Source organism: Mirounga angustirostris, unplaced genomic scaffold, assembly GCF_029215605.1.
Source record: "Mirounga angustirostris isolate CCGP_5_RB_7025 unplaced genomic scaffold, mMirAng1.0.hap1 SCAF_8, whole genome shotgun sequence".
Lineage (NCBI taxonomy): Eukaryota > Metazoa > Chordata > Mammalia > Carnivora > Phocidae > Mirounga > Mirounga angustirostris.
The window spans coordinates 21,462,540-21,479,742 of record NW_026991716.1 but is presented as its reverse complement, the minus strand read 5'-3'; positions in this window follow the sequence as shown (position 1 = coordinate 21,479,742).

The window sequence follows — 17,203 nt, the reverse complement described above, 5'->3', positions numbered from 1 at the left end:
TTATTATGATATTATTGACTGTATTCCCTATGCTGCACATTATATCCCCATGGCTTATTTATTTTATAGCTGGAAGTTCGTACCTCTTAATCCCCTTCACCCATTTCTCTGACCCCCACACCCCCTTTGGTAACCAATAGTTTGTTTCCCGTAATTATTAGTCTGTTTGTTTGCTTCGTTTTTTAGATTCCATGTGTAAGTGAAATCGTACAGTGTTTGTCTTTTTCTGTCTTTCTAGGTCCATCTATGTTGTCACAAATGGCAAGATTTCATTCTTTTTATTGGATGAGTAATATTCCATTGTATATATTATCCATTCATCTATTGATGGACACTTAGGTTGCTTCCATGTCCTGGTTCTTGTAAATAATGCAATGAACATAGGGGTGCAGATATCTCTTTGAATTGGTGTTTTTGTTTTCTTCAGATAAACACCCAGGAGTGGAATAGCTGAACCATACAGTAGTTATATTTTGAACTTTTTGAGGAACCTCCATACTGTTTTCCAGAGTGGCTGCACCAGCTTGCATTCCCACCAATAGTATACGGGGGTGCCCCTTTTGCTACATCCTCGCCAGCATTTGTTATTATTATTATTATCATTATTTTTGATACTAGCCAATCTGCCAGGGGTGAGGTGATACGTCATTGTGGTTTTGATTTGCATTTTCCTGATGATGAGTGATGTGGAGCATCTTTTTCTTGTACCTGTTGGCCATCTGTATTTTTTTGATGTTAAGTGTAAGTTCTTTATGTATTTTTTTTTTTTTAAGATTTTATTTATTTACTTGACAGGGAGAAACACAGCGAGAGAGGAAACACAAGCAGGAGGAGAAGCAGGCCTTCTGCTGAGCAGGGAGCCCGACGCAGGGCTCAATCCCAGGACTCTGGGATCATGACCTGAGCCGAAGGCAGACGCTTAACGACTGAGCCACCCAGGCACCCCTCTTTATGTATTTTGAATACTAACTCCTTATCAGATGTACACTTGGCAAATATCTTCCCCTACTCAGCAAGTTGCCTTTTTGTTTTGTCGATGGTTTCCTTTGCTATCCAGAAGCTCTTTGGTTTGATGTAGTCCCACTAGTTTATTTTAGCTTTTGCGCATTTTGTCTTTTCTATCCACTCCTCAACTACATTTCCTAAACCACTGTCCTGTCTTCAACTTTGATTCTCAATGAGCTTATTTTAAAATACAGTTTCATTGGTTTCCTGAGGTACATAAAATGATAGATCTGATCAGGCAAATCCGTATTTTACAAGTACAATGTATAGGATCTCATCACTGAATATTTTAAACAGAGAACAGCATCTGTTCTATGAAGCTTTCTAGCCATAAAGACCACAAACTACTTTCTGTTTGTCTAGATTGTGTTTTTCCTGTATTGTATTCTTCTATATTGTACTCTTCTCAGCATTTTGGGGGAGGGAGTTGTTTGTTCAGCAGCTGCTATGTACAATAAATTGCTGCATGCATTTATGTTGCTATATAAATAATGCGCATTTCTGCATTCACAGACACTTTGATAGCCACAGTGATAATATAGCTCTCTTATTTTAGAGAAAAAAAAAATATACATAAGAGTTTTGCCTTGCTTCAGCAGATAAGAAATACCAGGTTGGCACATGACCTTATTTTTCTTTTTCTTCAAAACTATAGTGTAGTAGTTCTCAAGATTATTTGTAAAATATACCAATTGCTTAAAATGCAAAAAAAAAAAAAAAAATGATGTTCACTGTACTCAGTCCCAGAAATCATCCCATTTTCTCTTCCCAGTTGACTCTCCAAATTTAGGATTTATAGGTTAAATAATTAGGAGATTCTTTTCCTACTTCTTCTCTCTACCTTCTAGCTTAATATGCAATGCACATGTGTAGTCAGAAGATGGGGCTTGGGAATCCATCCTGAATCCGAAAAATCAGAGCTATCACTTACTAGCTGTGTGAACTTGGGCAAGTTATCTAATTTTCTTTGGGCCTCATTTGTCTCATTATGGTTTAGGGGATAAAAAAGCTCATCTTCTGGGTTGCTGTGGCAATAATCTCTAGCACCTGAAACAGAGTAACACACAAAATAAGTCAGCAATTCTTCTTTGTGGGTGCTCCCTTATTTCTACCATTATGCATCCCGTAAGTCAGTTGTCATCATCTGTTCAAATGCCTGTCTTCATCACTAGATGGTGAGCAACTTAAGAGCAGAGACAAGGTTTATTCATCTATATAACTCCAAAGTCTAGCTTAGCAAGTGTTAAGCATTCAATACACATTTTCCAAATCAATAAACCAATGGAGGAATTTGGCAGTTTCCAAGGGTGGCGATTTATTGTTACTGACTCTCCCTACATTCAGAGAATTCCCTCGAAAAATTCCAAACAATGAAGTATTCAGACTCTCTGATGACTCTGCATACAAGGTTTGATTTGGCTTTGGGAATAACTGTCCCTCTATTCCCCGAGCACCAGAGGTAGTTGTTGGCTACATCTGCGGAGTAGATGCTGTTGGTGCTCTGCCCACATCATCTTTCCTTGGGCTGGTGCCTCCAACCCGTGTTGTCTACTAACAGCACACAGCTGCAGCTTTCCCCTCCATTAACAGAATCCCCTTGTCCACATATGTTGGGAGGTTATACCTGCCCTCCCTGCAAGATAACCTTCTGCAGTCGATGACAGACTGATACAGGTATAAAAAAGCCTGGCCCCTTTGGAACCAGACTTATACTAAAACCAAATCAGATTGATAGTATTGTGGATCTGGTCAATTATGAGGCTGTCAGTGGTGGGGCTGTTTGTCTCAGCCTTCAATCAATGCCCACATATGGGACAAAGTAAAGGCCTCTCTGCAGGACTCTTCGTATAAGAACCCCATCCAACTTGAGTCTTCAGACCCATTATAACCTTCAGCAGGTCTTCTCTCCCTGCTTTTTGTACTTTGTTCACATTTGGAAAAGACAGGTCATATTTTAGTATTTTAGATTTGAAGGTTATTAGACTTATCAAGACTTAACAGTTTATAGGAAAGGATCAAAATGAGTTTCTCATGAATGTTTAATCATTCCTGACATTTGGCAAAGGAAAAGAATATTAACAACTTTTTGTTAAGTCCAGAATGCCAGAATGTTCGAACTGTATCACTGACAGAAGTTTAGGTTTAACTTACTTGCTGTAAATGGTCTGTTTTCCAGAATGCTTGGAATATGCTAATCTGGTGGGATAGGGAGAGATGACAGAACTGATTTTCCAAAGATTATATTCAAGTCTATCAAAACTAAACTGAGTGTATTTTCCCTCTGACAATATCAAGATTTTGTAGAACTTCAAGGTGGAAATTATGAACATCTGGTAGCATTAAAGACATGCAGCAAAAAAAAAAAAAAAAAAAAAAATCTAACAATAGAGGTTGTTTATTTATTACAAAGTGTTAAAACAGAAAACTTGGGGATGCCTGGGTGGCTCAGTCAGTTAAGCATCTGCCTTTGGCTCAGATCATGATCCCAGGGTCCTGGGATTGAGCCCCGCATTGGGCTCCTTGCTCAACAGGGAGCCTACTTCTCCCTCTGCCTGCCACTCCCCCTGCTTGTGCTCTCTCTCTCTGTGTCTGACAAATCAATAAATAAAATAAAAAAAAAGCAACAGAGAGATTGGAGTCAATGCAGAAACTGAGTTGACTTGATCAGGTTGAATGATGGCCAGCTGGTTCCCCAAAATGGGTCCTGTCACCATGCACAGTATCTCCACCCAGAAACTTCCTGTATGGTTGGTGCTGGAAATAATATTAAAGCATTCATTCAAATTCACCTATTTTATTTTGCAGATGAAGAAACTGAAGACTGGGAAATGGAGTGGCCAAAACTTTTTTTTTTTTTTTTAAACCAGGCAATAGTTCCTTTCACTGTATCCTTGATATGGAAATGTTGCAAGGAGCTCTTGCCAAGTCATCCTGCACCAGTGAGGGTATGAATGGGTGGGCGGCACCAGCAGGAGGGATGTGGAGGGAATGTTTCCTTCCATCTTCTGCAGTTTAAGGGAACAGGTTGTTCTGTGTTGCCATGGCCATGAATGCTCAAGACACAAGAGGGGAAGTGAACTGTGACTCAGGCTGGCTCTAGATACACCCCGATCACTGTGGCAATCCTGGGGCTTACTGTAGTCCATACAGCCCATACAAGGCTGAGATTTGTGTTTGGGGTGTTGCCATGAACACCTCTGGGAGGGCATGTTGACTATAGAATTTTCCCTCCTTTTTGTCTCAGGGGAACTTAACATATTTCAGAGATCAGGAAAGGTTCAAAATTTGGATTTTTAAGGGTCTACGTGCAAGGAGCCTGAGTATCTGGAGTTGGCTCCCTATGGAGAAGAGACTGTCTTGAAGATGTGGGGAACTGGAGCTGGTTGGGATTCACAGGCCCCTGTGGGTGGGTGCTGAGCAGAGCCCGGAGTCTAGAGTGTTGCAGTACGTGCCACAGACCACGCAATGTTGCCTTGGACCTGCTTGTGCCCAGCCCACCCCAATGACTAAAATATTTTGGAGTGTTCAGAGATCATTAAAAGAGAGCTCAGCCAGGCAAGGGGTGAAGACTGAGGAAGATAAAAATGCAGTCTAGAATGGTTCTGTGTGTAGACTGAATCCTAACTTTGGGGATCCCTTATTTGCTATCAGGGTGCTATTGAGTGGAGTCCCTATCTTAGTAGATTTGAGAAAGCCACAGGGGGCTGTTTGTACACCTCATATGTGTCGAAGGGGAGCAGAGAGAAAGGGCACAAGAGTAACCAATAAACGAATAACGGCCAAGCAAACAAAAAATCTCCCACCATCACTGCTCGAAATGGCCTCGTTTTTGAAAACAACACACACAGAAGTAAACAAAATATATTCTCCCTGTGCTGTTCTCTCTCAGGAGCTACAAGCAGCTGGAGGAGAGGTAGGAAATAGATTGTGTTGGTAACAAAACAACTGCCCATGACATTTTCAGGAGGGATGGAGTATTAGCTGAGAAATGACACAGACAGCTGTGAGAAAACACATGCTTAATGTTTATGGTTATTTCATAAACTTATTTTTAATACTAGCAGGCAGGGATTTTTAAAAAGGACTCTGTGCCCTTCCTAAGCTCTGAAGTCACATTACTTAAGAGTTATGGTAATCAGGGGCACCTGGGTGGCTCAGTTGGTTAAGTGTCTGCCTTCGGCTTGGGTCATGATCCCAGGGTCCTGGGACCGAGCCCCGCATTGGGCTCCTTGCTAGGCGGGGAGTCTGCGTCTCCCTCTCCCACTCCCCCTGCTTGTGTTCCCTCTCTCGTTGTGTCTCTCTCTGTCAAATAAATAAATAAAATCTAAAAAGAAAAAGAGTTATGGTAATCGGTCATCAGGACAGTCACCGTCATCACTGTAGGTGTTCAGACAGGTGGGCGAGTGGTCTCAGGATCTGGAGCACGAGTGGTCTATCGTGCCTTTTCCACTCTGTCTAGAGGGAGCTGCTCCACCACCAGGTTCCTAACTAAGGTTGGATCAAGGGCCCCTCTCTCTGGGCACAAGCCTCCTACCTCTCTGTAGGCAATTATCTGACGTGTCTTCTTTTTGAGGATCTTTGAAGTGAGTGCTTTGATGTAACCGTGTTGGCATTATAACCTTATTTTGATGGAGCTAAGGGAGCTGTAGGATTTTGGCTTTCCAGAAGCCAAATGGCTTCTAAGGCTGTGCTCACGTGATGGCTGGGGTTCACAGGCACCACGCATTGCCACGCATATTTCTGGATTTTAATGTATCCCCAGGAAAAATTGCAGAGAAGCATTATAATTTTTATGGCGTTCACAAAATATATTGTATAAGCATGTGAATAATGAATCAGCTTTTTTGAGATCTCAAAACTTGTGCTTTTACAAAGAAGATACGGCTTACTTAATTTTGAAAAAGCCGTTGAACTTCTTTCTTTTTTTTTTTTTTAAGATTTTATTTATTTGAGAGAGAGAGAGAATGAGAGACAGAGAGCACGAGAGGGAAGAGGGCAGAGGGGAAAGAGGGCAGAGGGGGAAGAGGGGGAAGAGGGCAGAGGGGGAAGAGGGGAAGAGGGCAGAGGGGGGAAAGCAGACCCCCTGCTAAGCAGGGAGTCCCGGGACTTAAGCAACTGAGCCACCCAGGCGCCCCAGCAGTTGAACTTCTTAAAAGAGGCTTGATGCTTCTAGGTTGTCACCCGGGAGGTAGTATTAACAAGTTAGAAAGTACGTGCTGTTAAAGAATAGGAACAAAATTATTTCACGCAAAAACTACAACATGCAGATTTATCAGTTTTCAGCCTACTCATTACTATGAATAATATTATTGCTAATTTCATTTGTATAGTCATTTTGTCTATCTTTGACTTTGAAATAATTGATGGCAGGGGCGCCTGGGTGGCTCAGTCAGTTTAGCGTCTGCCTTTAGCCCGGGTCATGATCCCGGGGTCCTGGGACCGAGACCCGCATGGGGATCCCTGCTCAGTGGGGAGTCTGCTTCTCTCTCTCCCTCTGCCTCTCCCCTGCTGGTGCTCTCTCTCTCTCAAATAAATAAATAAATAAATAAATAAATAAATAAATAAAAAAGAAATAACTGTTGGCATGTGATGACCCAACATGGTCATGGCATCCCTCTTGCTCATGTGCCCTGAAGATTTAGATATATGTGTCATTGTGTTTCTTTACCCATTGCTGCGTTCTTTGTTAGGTCAATAGAAAAATCAAACAATTTGACTGTAAAATCACAACTCAGAAGCACTACAAAAATGTAGAGTTCCAAAGTAAATTTTTTAAAAATTTTATTTTATTATGTTTTGTTAGTCACCATACAATACATCATTAGTTTTTGATGTGAAATTTTTAAATGGAATTACATGTTTTGTCTTTATTATAAAAAGTAATAGTACATGTATATTGCATAATCTAAAGACAAAGTGTGTAATGAAGAAAGTTGACTTCTCTAGATAAGCACATCCTACAAATAAAAAACTATTAAAGAGTTCGGAGGTCCTCATTTTAGATTTGTATGTGTGTATATATGTCTCTAAGTACTTATTTATATAGAGATACATATTTACATAGATGTGTATAATATTTAGATATATTTATATATGTATATACATTTTTTATTTTTTCATTTTTTCATTTTTTAAAGATTTTATTTATTTGTCAGAGTGAGAGTGAGAGCACAAGCAGGGGAAGTGGCAGGCAGAGGGAGAAGCAGGCTCCCCACTGAGCAAGGAGCCCAAAAATGTGGGACTGGATCCCAGGACTCTGGGGTCATGACCTGAGCTGAAGACAGACACTTAACTGACTGAGCCACCCACGCGCCCCTGTGTATACATTTTTTAAAATAGGATCAGCCTGTAACCTTCTTTTATTTATTTATTTTTATTTTTAATTTTTTAAACGATTTTATTTATTTATTTGAGAGAGAACGAGCGAGAGAGTACAAGCAGGGGGAGCAGCAGAGGGAGAGGGAGAAGAAGCAGACTTCCCAGCGAGCAGGAAGTCCAATGCGGGGCTCGATCCCAGGACGCCGGGATCATGACTAGAGCCAAAGGCAGCCGCTTAACTGAAAGAGCCACCCAGGTGCCCCAGCCTGTAACCTACTTTTAAAAACGTGCTTATTATTGAAGTATAGTTGACAGGGTGTTATATTAGTTTCAGGTGTACAACATAGTGATTTGACAATTCTATACATTATACAATGCCCACCATGGTGAACATAATTAATTAACAACACAGGTTAAGTCTCCCTGTCAATACAAACAGAGCTACCACATCCTTTCAATCCCTGTGGAGCAGAGTAGGTTGAGCGGAGGCCACTGAGGTAGGCAGGGGCCAGCTACTGCAGAGCCTGGTAATAAGTCTGGATTTTATCCTAAGAGCAATGAGAAGCCATTGGAGGAATGTGATGGGAGGAGTGAAGTGATCAAATCCGCCTTCCAAAAGACCACTGTGGTTGCAGTGTGAAGAATGGGTGGAAACGAGACAAGAACAGATCTGGGAAGGAGCGAGGGTACTGCTCTTTCCACCGTGGAGATGAGGTGCCTTAGAGCAGGGCGATGGTGGAGGAGGAGGTGGATGGATTCAAGATCAATTCCCAAGGTGGAGTAGAACCACCCGACTCTTGATTGATCATGGGTTTGAGGAAGAAGCAGCCGTGGAGAATGTCTTGGAGGTTTCTGGCAAGCATGGTGGGCTAAATTTAGGCAGTTCTGTTTGCTGAGTGAGGGAATATTGGCAGATCACATTGGAGGAGGCAGTAAAATCACAAGTTCATTTTGATTGTCAAATTTGCAATGCCCGTGGAACATCCGAGTGAAAATTTATGAATCCGGGATACAGAGAAGTGGTTTGAGCACAGTAGTCCCCTGTTATCCACAGGGCATATCTTCCAAGACCAACAGTAGGTGCCTGAACCACAGATAGAACTGAAGTCTATATATACTATGTTTTTCTCCTATACATACATACATACATAGGATAAAATTTAATTTATTAATTAGGCACAAGAGATTAACAACAATAACTAATAATAAAACAGAATAATTATAATAGACCGTGATAAAAGTTATGTGAATGGGATCTCTCTCTCTCTCTCTCTCTCAAAATATCTTATTGTACTGTTTTCACCCTTCTTGCGATGATATGAGATAATAAAAGGCCTACGTGATGACGTCAAGTGAGGGGAGTGATGTAGGCATTGTGATATAGTTGTCAGGCTAGGATTGACCTTCTGACATATCACCATGACTTGAAAATCATCTGCTTCCGGACTGCAGTTGCCTAGGGTAACTAAAACCGTAGAAAGCAAAACCCGTGAATGGGGCGGGGGGGGGGGTGGGGGGGCTTCTGTATGAGGTTGAATTGGTGCTGGAGGCTGAGGAAGTGGACCCCCTAGCAGAGACACTACACAGAGAAGGCTTAGTCTCAGAGAAACTCTAGGGTTTAAAGGCTGGTGGAGGCAGCTGCTGAGAAGCCAGGGCATGAGAAAATAGACGGTAAGCTCCCTGTGGTTGTGGACCAGGTTTGGTTTTGCTCCCTTTTTTATCTCTAGGGATCACCACAACTCCTGGGGGGTGGGGGGGAGTGGATTTTATCACCACCGGTGCTGCCAAGTATTGTTTTACTCACATCCTCACCAACATTAGGTGTCACCAATCCAGCTGATTTGAAAGGCAGAAATACCTCTCCTCAGCATTTCTCATAAGGCTTTGAGCATTTTTGGGGGGTTGCCTTTTTGGGGAGTCAATTGTTTATATTTTTGTGTGTTTGTTTGTTTTTTTCCTCCAGGTGTTTCTTTTTTCCCTTTCTTTAGTTTAAAGAGCTCTATGTCTATTAAGGAGTTTTAATACTTTGTCATCCAGAGGACAAACATTTCCTCCTCTGTATTTGTCCATTTAATTTGTCTAGAATGTCTGTTGTGAAAAACATCTTAGTGTTTCATTATGTTTATTTCTGTCACTTTTGAAATATGTGATAGAGACATTTACATAACTCAAAAATTAAAAATAAAGACAGTGAAGTTGTAGAGTGAGTAATCTTCCCATTCGTGGGCCCCTCCTCCCCATTGGGTCCCCCTACTCTGAGGCTGTGAGAGTCACTACTATTATTTGTGCTATGTGTATTTTTCCAGAGTTTATTTTTGGGTATAGAAGCAAATACAATATAGATGTCTATTTTTCCTCCTTTTCTATATAAAAGGTAGAAAAGTATATACACCATTCTGTATCTTTCTTTTTTTTTTTTTAATGGTTCATCTTGGGAGTTCTTTCCTTATCTGTACACAAAAAGCCTTCCTTAATCAAGACACGACAGCTTTAAGATAAAATTCTCTTAAAGCGGGGCGCCTGGGTGGCTCAGATGGTTAAGCCTCTGCCTTCAGCTCAGGTCATGATCCCGGGGTCCTGGGATCGAGCCCCACATTGGGCTCCCTGCTCTGCGGGAGGCCTGCTTCTCCCCCTCCTTCCTGCTCGAGCTCTCTCTCACTATCTCTGTCTCTCTCAAATAAATAAATAAAATATTAAAAAAAAAAAAGAAAGAAAGAAAATTCTCTTAAAGCTGTCGTGTCTTGATTAAGGAAGGCTCTCCGTCTTTTAAAATTAGAAGAATAATTTCTCATATTGCTTATGTTTTGATAGTTTTAATTTTTACAGTTATATATTTAAAGTCTAAAAATTATTTTCATGAGCTTTGAATTTAACATTATTTCTTTTTTCAGAAGGAGATTCAATTGCCATCAACAGGTGTTTATTGAATAATCCATCCTTTCCCCACTGATTTGAAATTTGAAATACCATCTTACCCTATAATAAATTCTTATAAATGCCTGTGTCTGTTTCCAATATCTCTATTCCATTTCACTGACTGATTTGTCTGGGGCACAACTGTTTTAATTTCTCCAGTACTGCAGTGTGTTTTGTTAACTGGTAAGACAAATACCCTCTCTTCTGAATTCTTCTCCAAGATGTCCTCATTGCTTTCTTATGTTTTGTTATTTGGGTGAACCTCATAACTAATTAGTAAAGTTAAAAAAATCTTATTGAAAGATTGGAGTTGCATTACATTTATAGATAAATTTGTGGGAAAAAGACATCTTTAAATGTTGGCTTTCCATTTGGAGCAGAAACTGTCTATTGATTAAGCTCTTCTATGTCTTTCAGTCAGTTTTGTAATTGCTCTTTTCTCTCTATAGGTCTTTATATTTCTTAAGCTAATTTCTAGGTATTTTATGCATTTTGTGTTGCTATTGAGAAGGGTGCCTCCCTCTCTCATTGTATTACCTAACTGGTTATTTGTGGCTTAGAGTTTGCCACTGATTTTTATAAATAAATTTTATATATAAAATAAATAAATAAAAATAAATTTTCATTTACTTTGGCTTTTATTACAGAAAATTCCAAACATACACAGAATTAAACGCAACATACAACACATCCTTGTGCTCCACCCACCCAGACCCAGTGGCCATGGTCACCCAGCCAATCTCATTCCCTCTATAGCACCTGCATGCTCCCCATCAACTCCAGGTTATTTGGAAGCAGCTACCAAGCATCCCATTTCATTATACATTGCTCAAAGATATGGACCCTTGTTTACAAAGAAGTATAGCTATAAAGATAGTATGAACAACAATCCCTTAATATCATTAAATATTTAGTGTTTACCTTTCCCTGTTGTCTTTAAATTATTTTAAAAGTTTGTTTACAATAGGATACAAATCAGTTCCAACACATTGTCATTACTTGATATAAGTGTCTTTGAACCTATAAGTTTACCCCATCCCTTTTTTAGTTTGTTGTTGTTTTTGACAAATTCAAGTCTTTTTTCTTTTTCTCTTTTAAAGATTTCATTTATTTTATTTGACAGAGAGAAAGAGAGCATGAGTAGGGGGAGGGGCACAGGGAGAGGGAGAAGCAGTCTTCCCATGGAGCAGGGACCCGGATGTGGGACTCGATCCAGGACCCTGAGATCATGACCTGAGCGGAAGGCAGATGCTTAACTGATTGAACCACCCAGGCACCCCTCAAGTTTTTTTCTATAGCAAAGAAATACCATGTTCTGATTTTTTTTCTGTTTGAATCCAATGGTGTCATTTACTATGTTCCTCTGTTGCCTGTATTTTTCCAGTGCTGTCATCGTTGGGGTACCTCTAGTCACTTGGAGGATTGCAGCTCATTCTCCTGTGGAATTCCAGGAAGGGCTCCTGAGAAAACAATCTTTGAGTTCTCCTTGCATGTTCAGAACAGCTTATGTTTGAAGGTCAGTATGGTTGATGTAAAACTCTTGGCGGTTGTGGGGCTCTTCTGTTCTGTGGCTGACAGACACCCTCCGGTCTCCCTCTGCTTTCCTGACCACTTGCTAATACCACACTGATCTTGTGGCTCTATTTGTCCCCACCCGATCCTGTTTGAGGTTCCTGGGAATATCATATAGTCTAGTTTTGATCTAGATGTTATCTGTGGCTTTTTAGTTTTGCAATTCTATTTTCTGTTTTTTATGGTGGCAGGAGGATTCAGGGAGATTAAAAAAATGCTGTAATTATATTTAACAACTTGCCAAAATGTATGACTTCAAAAGGTCTTTCGGCCTTCATGGATTTTTCTAGGTGGAAAAAGCATACCATCTGTTTTTTATTTTGTAGTCCCAAGAGTTTTTTCTTGTTCTCATATTGTTCCTCTGATGATCTTGTTTTGTCTTCCCAAACTTCTCAAATCTCAATGACGGTCCAATCTGGAATATTTTAGAAGTTCAGTCTTTTTTTGCTTTAATTCAGTATTGGTGGGAGCCAAGTGTTTTTGATGACTCAGATATTTTATGTTTGTGCTTTTAAAATTAAAATCTAGGTTGGTGAGTTTTGGAAGATGGCGTGGTCCCCATCAATAATTACATGAATGACCGTCTGGCTTCCTGATGGGCTTCTTTCCCCTCGACCTGCTCAGCAGTGCCCAGGAAGCTTCTGGAACCTGCTCTCTGACTCTCCCTCAGATGTGGTAGCTGTGAGAGCAACTCCACAGCTGGCTTTCCTTTGGGATGAACCAGCTGGGAACAGACTGGTGGGAGAGTCCCTCACGAATGAGATGGGCAATTAGAGGGACCCATTTAAACATCATTATTGATGGCATTTACAATGGTTGCTTACAATTGCTCGGTTTTGATTCTCAACAGTTATTTCTCTAACATCACCCTTTTCTTTCTCTCTCTCCCCCAAAATTCAGAAGGAATATGAATGTGAATAATGGCATATTAGGGGTCATCTTGAATCTGCTCCAACACACACACACACACACACACACACACACACCCCAATTTACAAATGTGACCACTTATAAAAGACAAATTATTTAAAAGCCCAAGTACTTTCATAATTAAATATCACAAATATGTGTGATGCACCTCAGAATTGATATTGACAAGCCAGGTGTCTCAAAATCACAGCATCTTGGGTGAAAATCAATGATTTCATATATCACAATGCACTTCACACAACACGTTTCACATTTTGTGTCATAATGACATAAATGCCATCAATTAAATAACCTTTGATATTTTGCTGTTGAATCTGGGTCCAGTCAACAGTAACCAAAAGTTGTAACTTGTATAACAAAACTCGTTAGTTGATTTTCTTTGGGTTTGATCCAATTGGATAATCACTAGGATCTCTTCTTCTTCTTCTTCTTTTTTTTTTTTAAGATTTTATTCATTTGAGAGAGAGAGAGAATGAGCATGGGGAGGGGCAGAGGGAGAGCGAGAAGCAGATTCCTACTCAGCAGAGAGCCTGATGTGGGATTTGATCCCAGGACCCTGGGATCATGACCTGAGCTGAAAGCAGCCACTTAACTGACTGAGCCACCCAGGCTCCCCTAGGGCCCCTTCTTTATTTGTGCTATGTGCACAGAGCTGAACTATGAAGAAACACCTTCATATGTCTCATCCAATGACTTTTGTTGTGAGGAACTATTAAGGATAGAGCTCATTTTAAATGAATATATTACAATTGATGGTAAAGTAATGTTTGTTCACTGTTCAAATAGGAAAGCCCTGGTTAGGACTATTGGCTAGGACAATTCTCTCAGCTTTAACTTGGTAGTAAATCCTCAAATTAGGATCCATGTCATTTAGAATATTTAGATGCCATGGTAGAATGGGGGTCTAAAAATATCTTAACTGATGTTCTCGAAGCAAATGAGGACATTATTTCACAGGCAAAGTGGTCCTTCTAGGTAACTAACTGATATCCAATTGGTACATGAGAAGGACACATTTTGACCATTCTCTCTTTCTCTCCAGTTGGAGTTTCAAATTCTCCTTCTCTGGAAGGGTGGCTGAAATGAGGACATTTTATTTGCCTTTAAAACAGACAGCATGCCAAGTGTCATTAAAGATGGCTCTGCTCCTGAATCATTAAAGGGCAAGAGAGAAGCCGCAATGAAATATGCTGTTTTCTGACATTCCATAACATTGCCCTTCACGGCGGCTGCCAAAAGTGAGCAGCTGCTTCTTACAGTCCCCTGCCATTTCCCAGCTTTGCTGAAAGAGGTCAGCTCTGTTTTCTCATTACCCATCTTTCTACCGGCTGGACATCTGGATTCACAGTCCTCTTCTCCCCTAATTCAATATTTTCTTTACTTCATAAATGACATGGTGGACAGATTGGGCAACCTATGGCAACAAGCGTCTTTAGTTTGGCTCCCAGAGGCTCAGCCCCGGTGATTTAACCCAAGAAAAAATCTAGCCCACGTGCTACAAGGATCATTGTACTTTTCCACTGAGCTAAGACAGAGGAGTGTTCTTTAGGACACACAGAGAGAAGGAAAGCGAGGAAACAGAGGTTTGCCATTTGTTCCTGTTTCCCCCCATTTGAAGGCATTTGACAAATGTAATGCACCTAAAGAGGAAGAATAAATAGAGGGTTCACCTTTCAGTCATATCAAAATCTGATATTGTCAAGCAGTTAGATTTCGCTTGGAGGGTTTTTTTTTTAACTCTGTCCATTGCCTCTGGAAACACAAGTAACTAAAGGTGAGATAAAATTCCCATTTAGATAATCTGACTTAAAGAACAGGAATATAATACCCAACAGAGTGTCAAATGCCTTCATACAACCAATTCTGAGGTGTTGTCCAGGGACCTGCTTAAACTATGGTGGCCCAAGGCCAGCTTCTAGGACCACTCTGGGGATAGAAGCTTCTCCTGGGGTAGATGTGAGGAATTCTAAGGTACAGGAGGGTCTAGAAGAAGACTCAGGCATGCCAGATGGACTTGCAGGTCAGCCCCAGACCACTGCTGGAAAGGCCTTCATGCTCCTCCCCTCTGGATGGTGTTTGGAAGTCTAACACTGGACAGTCGTCCTTTTAGCTTAGGTTAACACCTTAATAAGCTATCATTATTTACACGTGGATGAGGGAGTCAGATTTTCCTCCTAAATGAATGTTTTCATGGGGAGGAGGATCAGGAAACAGGATTGAGAAGTACTTAATTCAGGGGTATGTCTGCTATCCTGGTATAATAATTACTAGACCTGCCTCTTCTTCCCTCCTCTACCCCCGTTTGGTTTGGAACTTAAATCATCAGATTTATAAAATTGCCAACTTTGTAGGTTGCCGAAGTCATGATATGAGCACTTACACATGATTTATAAGAGAAACTCCCCTTTCACATTGTGATCTATGTGACCCTTCATGAGCTGACCCCACCTACCACTCTGGAGGTGGGCTCGGGGAGAAGAGATGATAAAGAAGAAGGAGAATGCGCACCACGAAATGGAAAAAGCATACCAAATATGAGCAAGTACAACACTATAAATAAACCCCTTTTGTTATCCATTTGCATGGGTGAGGATCCAAAATCAGATTCACGTGAACAATTGTGTAAGAAATTGTGATGATTGTAATCCACATATGGTTCTAAGATCTATTGGGCACAAAGGAGATAACCACACATCTCAGATATTCTGGAATGATTCAACATCTTAATTTTTCTGGCTTGGTATCTCTGTCACCGTTGAAATATCTCAGAAACACTGCTGTTTTAGTTTCTGATTATGTTCTAGACCTTGGTACTGACAGTGTGGTCTGGGGGCGGGCAGCATGGGCATCACCTGGAAGCTTGCTAGCAACAGAGACTCAGGTCCCACCCCAGACCTAATGAATGCAAATGAACACAATCCTCAGTTTGTGAATCACTGTTCTAGAGCATCTCTTATAATTAGCCTTACAAAAAGTATTTGTCAAAGCAGGACCAACTGACCTTTGTAGACCGAGCCGGAGGAGGTCATATTTTCTCATTACCAGAGCTGAACTCCTCCCTGACATGACCCTGAGTGGGATCTGGCTAATGTCGTTCATTTAGTATACATCTGGCCTCGCTGGCAAAAAGGATTAAGAGCTTGAAAAGGGAAACATCACAATATGTCTGCTACTGAGACTCTAGTCCTTGGATAAAGATATTTCACTCTGAATCCCAGAGCGATACCAAATACTTGATGAATTTGTTATTTTGTTGTTGTTCATAAGTAGAAAAACAACTGAGCCCACGTGGTACCAGGAAGGTCCCGTGAGCCATTCATTCCAGCCCAAGAACAACTCACAGCCCCTGCAGCCTTGCCCACCAGCAGATCTAGGAACTGACTCTCCCATTAGCTCTCATGATGACATTGATAACATTCAGTAAAAACTATTAGAGCCTCAAGATAATATATGGTAGAGCCTTTGATTTAATATAAAATGCAGAACCTTTTAAAAAACATACAAGGAATTCATTGTTCTTAGGAAATCACATACCTTGTATCTCTTAGATCATGTAGTAACTTAATCCTTATAGTTTATTATTGAAGAATTGGAAAAGAAGGATTGATTCAGTAAGTCATATTGTGGTCAGCATCACTAACGATATACTGAAAGATTCTCTCCTTCCTTTTAAGAAGCCACTGTTTTTTAAATGGAGGAAATGCCTAAGGGAGATTTTCTTTGTGAAGAGAGAAGAATTTAAAGGCAGGAGTGCATCTGGGTTTTGCCCCCAAGTAGTTCTACTAATGGTGTTTAGATACTAAAACCCTTAAGATGAAGACATTCTCATCAAGGGGAGGAAGACAGGAGTCAATGGACTTTGTCACTTGAGCCAAGACACCCTATGGTTAGAGTGACCATCTGGGTTGCCCCGGACAGGTGTATGTCTGCTATCCTGCTATAATAATTACTAGACCTGCCTCTTCTTCCTCCCTCTACCCCCGCTTGGTTTGGACCTTAAATCATCAGATTTATAAAATTGCCAACTTAGTAGGTTGCAAAAGTCATGATATGGTCATTTACACATGATTTATAAGAGAAACTCCCCTTTCACTATTGTGATCTATGTGACCCTTCATGAGCTGACCCCACCTACCACTCCGGTCCAGTTTCCAACATTCGCCCCGTGTTCCGGCTCTACCGAACTACAGGGTTCTCAGAATATGACATCTTGTATTTCTCTTTGGCTTTGTGTGGGGCTGTTCTCTCTGCTGAAGGGAATTAATTTTCTCCGCAATCTGCTAGGTCAGTTCTCTTTTCTTCCAGGCTCTTCTCACATTGGCCTTTAGTGAAGCCTTACTCCGAAACTGCTATTGTTTGGTGCTTTCGTTGTGCTGTGGGGCACTGTGGAGTACACGCGGATTGTGCCATTAAGCCCAGAGTGCCGAACACATGGTGGACGCTCAGACGAAGTTCGTGCAGG